This window comes from Dermacentor albipictus, chromosome 10, assembly GCF_038994185.2.
Source record: "Dermacentor albipictus isolate Rhodes 1998 colony chromosome 10, USDA_Dalb.pri_finalv2, whole genome shotgun sequence".
In the NCBI taxonomy this organism is placed as follows: Eukaryota; Metazoa; Arthropoda; class Arachnida; order Ixodida; family Ixodidae; genus Dermacentor; species Dermacentor albipictus.
Window position 1 is genome coordinate 75,967,465 of NC_091830.1, and position 8,672 is coordinate 75,976,136.

The window sequence follows — 8,672 nt, forward strand, 5'->3', positions numbered from 1 at the left end:
CGATGCTCGCAGCGTACCATAAATCCCGAAAGGGTTGTTGTGTAGCCTCTCCACTTCTATCGCCCGTCGCCGGCCCCGTGAAACATTCGCATACTCATGCTGCGGTCGCGAACTGCTGTCATTTGCGCTAAGATGCGTACGGGCCTAATGAAAAGAAAAGTTAATGGCCTAAAGAAAGAGATCGAACTTCTCAGTAAAAAATGCGAAACAGCGGTAACATACTAACATGTTGCAGTAGCAAAGATTATGATGCACATCCGGGGAAATTTGAAGGCGTATATGGAAAAATGAATAATGCAGTTGAAGGCAAAAGTAGGTCACGAGATTTTGTATGAACGAGAGCCTTTTGATGAAGTTGCAATCTGATACGCCGTTTCTCCTTTTGAAATTGAAATTGAAGTTTATTCAAAATAGGAAAGTGCACAGGAAATGTTGTACAGGACATCTGGATCCCTAGCTCAAGGCTAGTTGGGATCCATGCTAGTTATTAATTCATAATCTTAACACCAATACGAAGAAGTATAAGTAAGTCATATATACATCAACATTCATTTAAAACACAAGGCAGAGTATGTGTATTAGCTACGAGAAACCCACAGAAAGGAATTACTATTTAGTAAATTATACACTGCAAGTGAAAAAGGTAAACATGTGTACACCAGCCAGAGGAAAACTATGCAGATAGTAGTAATGAGTGATAATGGGATTTCACTGATAGTGAAAAACATAGTGCTTGTTTTACTTCTGTTGGTAAGCTGTTCCATAGGAGTGCTCCAGTGTTTCTTAACCTTCGCCTTCCATATACATTATGCATGTTTGGCTAGAGAAAATTTCCCTTAAGTGCACTGCGTGTATTGCTTCTGGAATGTAAAAAATTTGATACACTCAAAGGACATTTAGTGGTTATGCTGTTATGAGTATGCATTATAGTTTTAAGATTCAGTAATAAATTAAAAGGCAGTATATTTAAACTTTGAAACAGCGGCATTGATTTAGCGTTGTAGTCCGAAAAAGTCATAAATCGCAAGGCCTTTTTCTGAAGAAGTACGATAGGTTCAACATATGAAGCCTACGTATTACCCCAAGGTGCAATACAGCAGGATAGATGGCTATGGAATATGCTAAAGTAAATTGTTCTCAGAGTGGCAGCGTCGAAGTAATAACGGCATTTATACAGCATAAAACAAGCCTTGCTCAACTTTTTACACAGCAATGCAATGTGAGGCTTCCAATGAAGATGCTCGTCTAGTGTGACACCCAAGTATAGAATTGAATCCACCCGCTCAAGGATATTATGGTTTAGAGAAAGCGAATGACAGTCTTTTAGTGGTGCTTTCCACGAAGAAGTAAAGGGAATATATTTAGTTTTCTTGATATTCAGAGTTAGCTTATTTGACGCGAACCACTGGTTAACACTCCGAAGTTCATTAATAGCCACTTGAAATATTTTGTCCAAGGAGTCTAGCGCACAAAGTAGCGCAGTGTCGTCTGCATACATCACACCAGAGAAGTTTTCTAAGGTATCAGGAAGATCGTTTACAAATAAAGAAAAAAATATTGGCCCTAGTACTGAGCCTTGTGGGACCCCTGTAACAATGTCAGAAACGTCGGATTTGGTATCAGCAATGGAAACTAGTTGTTTTCTGTTATTGAGATAGCTGCGGAAAAATTGAAGAGCTAGACCTCTGAAACCATAGCATTCTAACTTATTTAGCAGTATGTCATCATCCACAGTGTCAAACGCTTCTCTCACATCTAGAAATATGCCTAGAACACTTTTGTTGTGGTTCGAGTTAGAATTTATGTAGTCAGACAGACCTAATACCGCTGTGCTTGTCGATCTTTTAGCTCGAAAACCATGCTGGCAATAAGATAAAATGGATTCACGTTCAAGAAATGAAGTGATTCGTTGGGCGATAAGTTTTTTAAACACGGTGTTTAAGCAACTTAAGACGGTTATAGGACGGTAGTTTTCTAATAAGTTATGGTCCCCATTTTTGTAAGTTGGAATAACCTTAGCGATCTTTAGTAAATCTGGAAAGGCGGCAGTATAGAGAGATTGAATATTTTTTCTAATAGCATGCACAGTATATCAATACAATGCTTTAAGGCCACTGTGGATATTCCATCGTCACCAGTAGAATGTTTGAATGGCATGCCATTAACTACGGACACTATTTCCTCCGCTGTATTGTCCACAAAACCAAATGAGTTTGTCGTCCTTTCTGGGTAAGTAATGGATGAAAGAAGAGGTACATTATTAGATATTGCGTGACCAATCATACAAAAGTACGAGTACGACGAGACTAAGGATTCCATAGATATTCCTAAGATTTTCAATTCTGGCATTGTATATTCTGTAACCTAAGGCTTAGTTACCAAGTTGATAATGCGCCATGTAGCCTTTGAATTACCAGAATTACGGACTAATAAATTTCTGTAATACTCTTTTTTACGAATACGTATAGCGCTAGTTACTACATTTCGAGCTATACGAAATTTTTGTTCATTATAGTTGTTGCCCCTATGTGACTTTACTTTAGTGTGTCAAAAGTCTTTATCTTTAATTAATTTTAGCAGTCCTTTCGTCATCCAGGGACAGATAGGAGTGCTATAATATCTTTTTTCCAAGGTGCTTGACGATTGCGCTAATGCATCACACAACGCTTTGCTTAAACTGTCAAATTGCTTATTTGAATTTTTCTGCGCATCTATAGTTAAAGAGCAAAGGCATTCACGTAATACTGGATAGTTAACTCGATGAGAGATATGAGAATGGCCCCGAGAATGAGTGGATCGATGAAAAAAAAATGGCAGCAGCAGAGTGATCTGTTACAGCCGAATCATAAACATTACAACAGCTTGAATTGGTGTTAAAGTTGCACAATATATGATCGACCAGCGTGGATGCCAGTGAAGTTATAAGTGTTGGGGTTTTAATGACATTATGGAACCCATATGGTCTAACGAGATTAAAATAATCGCTGTCGTGTTCCTTTATAGCATCAATTGCTCGTCCAATTCTGAAATCATAAGCTTCGGTATATTTATTAATTTAGAAGCTGGTTCTTTCGGCCAGTCGGTTTGATAAAGCAACGGGGGGTCGTAGCGCTGGAAGACACGGACAAGAGCGAGACAACGGGACGAGCACTAACTTTCAGTAAATATAAACACTCATTTGACACTCATTTAATGGCTTCCATGCAATGGCTTTGGCGCGTCTGCTCGGTCAGTTTCTCGGAGAATGTAAACTGCGTGAATCCCGGAGGCGGTGCAATCAAAACTGAACCGATCCCGGAGGCCGTGTAATCTGCGGTTGCCTGGGTCATGTGTGTCTCTCAGTGGGGTTCTCCGCGTGCTGCCGTCTTACTTGGCAGGCACGCAATCGCTATGTTGCCATAGATAGCGCAGTAGATGAGCAGCTTTGCAGCTTTTAATTAACCGTTCAACCAAAGCATGCTTCACTTACATTCGAAAATGTTCGTTGGATCTGCATAGTTTGTTTCTGCGCCGTGCTTCAAGATTTTGCACGCGTGCACGTCCTTCCTCACAGTGAGCGAACGAAATCACTCAGTTCTGGTTGCAGACCTCTGAAGGCTACAATAGCTCCGAATGACGTCTTTCTTTTCGCAATCGAGCCATACTGCCGCGGGGCCACATCTAAAATGAAAAAAAAAGACAAACAGAGAACAAGCACACCATTATCCAACGCAATGAAGCCGCGCCCTCACTTCAGACAAGCAACAAAAATCAGCTGATAGTGTCGAGTACTTTTTTTTTGATGGGGAGAGTGGGAAGGGACGGGTTTTCTGTGACATCGCACGAGCTTTCAACTGCTCCAGACGAGGAAAACGGGCCTTTCCCCGGCGCCCATAAATCTGATGTTCTATACGGCTTGAGACACAGCGGTGCTTCCCGGCCTCCAACAGCAAAGCCAGGAAGCGTTTATAAAGCCGTATATACGCAGCGAAAAATGGAGAGCGCGCCGGTTCTTGTTTTCGGTTTCCGCGTCAAGATAGGAAGCTGGCATCAAGCACACGCAGGCGGCTGATGCAAACAACAAAGTTTATTTATGGGACGGGGAACAGCGAGCCGAGATTGAACAACAAACACTCCACCGGGCTTCCGCCGGCGGCTCTCGTATGGGGCGCGCGTCGCCAAACCGTACGACGCGGTGCGAATGGCCTCGTAGAGTCCCGTTTTGCTTTTTCGTCCAGGCTCAGTCTCTTCACCTGCGCGTGGTGAGAAAACGGTCGGAAAAGAAAGAAAGAACAGATGAGAGCGCTCGAATTGCGGCAGTTCGACGGCGAAGTGGCGCGCGCTGTTCGAGCATTAAAGTTTCATGCGAAACCCTGAATCCGTAATCGAGCAGCCGTGTGGAAAGCTTGATTGATGGCCGAATGGTGCGAGCGAAAATAACCTTGAACAGCCGCATTGCGCGTCCTGCATAGCAGATGGACATTGTCGTCTGCCGTGCGTCGGGGCGTGCAGACGACGCGAGAGAGACGCTTACGCGAATTGGAAGAGCTGTTTTCTACATAGAGAGCACCGAAGCTCAGGAAAGATAATAATGTCACCAGGCAGTGTACGAGTTCCCTTGATTTATTTTTCGTGTCGTGAAGTTTGCGGCTGTGAGATACTACAAACTCAGAAACCTTATTCGCTGCAGCTTCTTCTCCTGTTTGTTGGCCACACATCGATACTTCTAGCGTCGGTAGGCTTATAAACACCTAGAGGCACAAAACGTTGGCCGCGATGGTGTAGTAAAACGGCTTTGCTGCACTAATTCAGTGGAAATAATGGACTTTCCTGCCGCTGTTTTCGACCTAACCACACTTATAATTGCCGCACCTAAGTCTGAGAGTATTCAATGGCTGGACCCACACGATGGGCCAGCTCGCTGATTAAGTCCGCAGGTGATCCTGATGTGACTGGGCTGCGATGAATCACACTGCGAGCAGCTCTTGCGCGGCGTGGTTAGGCAGCATTGTTCCACGTCAAGCACAGCTGTGTTCATTTCTGCATTACTGAGGCACGTCAGCCAGATTCAGTCCTCTGCACGATCATTAACCTTGTACCTGATAGGATCCAAGTGGGCAACGACCAAAATAGGATGCTCTTTATGGCTTGCAACGCGGATGTTTACTATATGTCGCTTTCTTGTAATGAACAGTATGTGGGGCAAAAAGGCCTTTGTCTTATCGCCAGACGTAGTAGTCTAGCTGTTAACATTAACGCGGTGTGTGACGTACAGCTGGTTAACCTTATATTGCAGCACGTGTGTAAGTGCACCACCGTTCCAGAATTACTTAGTTTCATCTGGCACAGACAGGAAGTGAAAACATTGATAGCTGGAGATGCAAGAATCGATAAGCTTGGTCCGGTACCATGACCGCTCGTTCGTTCGCATTCATTGTCATATGAAGAAATCGCATTTCTTGCGGCAACAAGGTGTGCGTACGTCTCGTGCAATATCGATGGGCGTATATATTGGTCATCTGGCTACTCATAAGTGATTGTTGAAAGTTAGCACTTATACGCGTATCTTCCTTAGTCTGTGTCTCGATATTTCTTGCGCTGAATACTACAGATGACGGGGAATGTGCCAAGAAAACAAATGTTTAGATAATTGCGTTACTACTGCAGACCGAAACATTAGGTGAAATGCCTAGTTTCTAGATACGTACACGTCGTGCCCATTTAACAGATAGGCCCGAATTACGGCCGTAGAAACATTTTAGTCACACCTTTATTGGGGACTTTAAATGCCTATTTCGGCGTGTGTGCCTATATTAAATTTCAGGGCCCGAAAATGCCATTTCTGTTTTCTTTTTCTAACCTGATCTTGTTTATTACATTTTACTTCACGCGCTGAAGAACCTGACTGAAGGCTGCTGGTCATTTAAGAACAACATTTTGCCGGCGTAAACATTGTTAATAACTGCTTCGCGGCTGGATATAACATCACTGTGCGAAGGACTCAAACTGCGCTACGCGACTTTGCGTGCTTGTGCAGTCAGTTCACGTTTTCAGTTTTACCGCTCGGGAAGTACTCTGGTACTTCCCGAGATGTGCGAAGGACTCAAACTGCGCTACGCGATTTCGTGTGCTCGTGCAGTCACTTCACGTTTTTAGCTTTACTGCTCGGGAAGTACTCTGATCCCGAATAAGGGGCCTATTTTGGACGTTCAGAATAGGTTGATCCCCCCCCCCCCATTAGACCTGCTGCTGCTGGCACGGGCTGCTGCTGCTGCTGGACCCCATGTCGCAGAAAATCTGGCGTCGGCGTACCACGTCCAGTGTCGAACGTCTTACGAGCGAAAAATTACATCGAACCACGCATACCCAAACACTCAGGCCCTCCGTGTAGCTCAGAGACGTTAGCGCACTAATAGAATTTTTCGATGTAAAATGCGTCAGAAAAATCGTAAAGTGCGACTTACACGCCACCTAGAGACACGATAACGTCGCATTGTAATTTGAATATACGAGAAAGCATAAAATTTTGTTAAGCGGAAACTCAAACGCAAACCCATTTTCCAGCGTTTCTACCATTCATGGAGCCCGGTTCCTTGCTAAACCATCCAGACGGCGCTCGCCTCCGTGAATCTGAGGCCCACGCATGAGGCGGCGTTTCGAGCAGAAAGCTCGCTTTCCTGCGTGGCGTCTGCCGCCAGAGTTTCCCGGTAAACATTGCGGTTTCATAAGCTGCATCCGCCGCAAGCGTGATAAGCAGTCAGGTTTCTTTGAATGCTATCACGTTTCGCTCTTCAAGGCGAAACTTAAACGTCCTCGAAATTTTCATTAGTTCGGCCGCAAAGAGAAATGGTGAATTTCGAATCAAAAAAAGGAATCTCTGTAATGCTGTTCTGATGCAAAAGTTAAGCCACGCCTCACGTAGTATGACAAACCTTGAGTCGCTTTTATTAAAAATGTTTCGAACGAAACCAAGCTTAACCAAGTTGCTGCGGATGTTAAGTTAAAGGAATGCAAAACAATTGTGAGACTCTCCAGCTCTCACAGCCAACAGAAAAAAAATGGGCAGATACAGCGCATGTTCGAATATAAATGACGCCAGCGTGTTTATGCTAGCGAGATAGCAGCGGTCGCAGACAATACTCGCACTTTCCTCGTTACATGCAGCTCTTTAGTGACCCTATCATTAGGACAAATGCGATGTATGATGCTTGGCGAGTAAAAAAAAATGATGAGAGGTTGAATGCATGCGCAGACAAATACGGGACCTATCTAAGTTCAGTTACGGCTTTTATGCTTATAGCAGCATAAATTCTGGCGAATCAGTCAAGAACTGGTGGCAGCCCATTGCCAAATACCCAGTGTTCTATGAATGCGGAAGCACAAATAAAACAAAAAGAAGCTAATCTTGTGATATTCGAATAAAATGTCCGTGCTCTTTAAGGACACCTATCAGTCGGCATTACATTGCAGGTTTTTTCTCGAGATTTATTGTTTCATTACACACAACACACATGCGTTCACTGGCAATACTTTGTGCCAGTGCATGCCGTGCGATTCTCACCCGCTGGCGCAGCTATCTGAACTCAAACGAGTTTCGCGTCATGTAGGTTCTAACATTGCACGGAATCTTTGTGTTTCGGTGGGCAATGTCTTTCTTGGAGAGTAACCGCCACTTTCCCGCATCTGGCAAGTCGGTTGCAAGTCTCTAGCCGCTTTCGCGGACTAGTCCTGATCGTAGTACAGTCTAAAACGTTATGCTCATCTTACTCACTGTGGGAAGCGCATAGAACACACGGCAAGGCTTCCTTGCTCGAGACGTATGTTGTGCGGCTTTGTTCGTAGCCTGCGAGAAGGTTGGCGCTGTCCTTGCCTGACGCGGTGCATCGCATCGTGGTCGAAGTGTTTGCTTGCGCATTGTCGTCTTGGCGCTGCGATGGCCTTAATGCGGTTTTGTGCCTGCATGCCAGGCGTCACTGGTCCGCATGGATGAACTTGAACAGTGTTCATTCTTCAGAAATAGCGAAAACTCGCCGTCCCGTACCTTGAAATTATATTTTCCCAGTTTGCCCATCACTTTATTTTCATGATAAAAATAAACACATGTACCCTTGTCTGTAGCTCCGAGGGATGTGATACAGCGTCGCTTGTGAGTAGTACCGTTTCCTTTTTTACAGCGAATATACATATGGCTATGATTCCGTACATTTTTTGTGCCCATGCGTCAAGAATAAAAGAAAGTGAGCTTGGGCCGATCGCGGAGTTGATGCAATACCGGGCCGGCCCGCGGCGAAGGTGAAGCAGGCTTCAAGCACTCGGCCCGTAATAACAATAATAATAATAATAATAATAATAATAATAATAATAATAATAATAATAATAATAATAATAATAATAATAATAATAATAATAATAATAATCAGTATTAACAAACAAAATAAATAAATAAAGATCCACTGTTTCAAGACGATGGGTATACTGTAATCGCTTGTAAACAACAGATGGACTCACGAGCAGGTGTCGTGTCCACGTACGCAAAGGACAAAGTGTATGTACAACCCCACACCCTTGACTCGCAAATGGACAACCAACGAAAGTCGTTATTGCGATATCTACTGTACCACCAGGCACACCCATGTGTGATATCGAGAAGTTCATGACCATAAATTTTCATGGCTTAGCCACCCCTGTCATCA

At 43.9% G+C, this 8,672-nt stretch overlaps 1 pseudogene; it reads right to left on the minus strand.

Moving 5' to 3' along the window:
- Positions 1 to 8,217: 8,217 nt before the first annotated feature.
- LOC135900087 (U2 spliceosomal RNA) lies at positions 8,218 to 8,360 on the minus strand (annotated as a pseudogene).
- Positions 8,361 to 8,672: the final 312 nt, after the last annotated feature.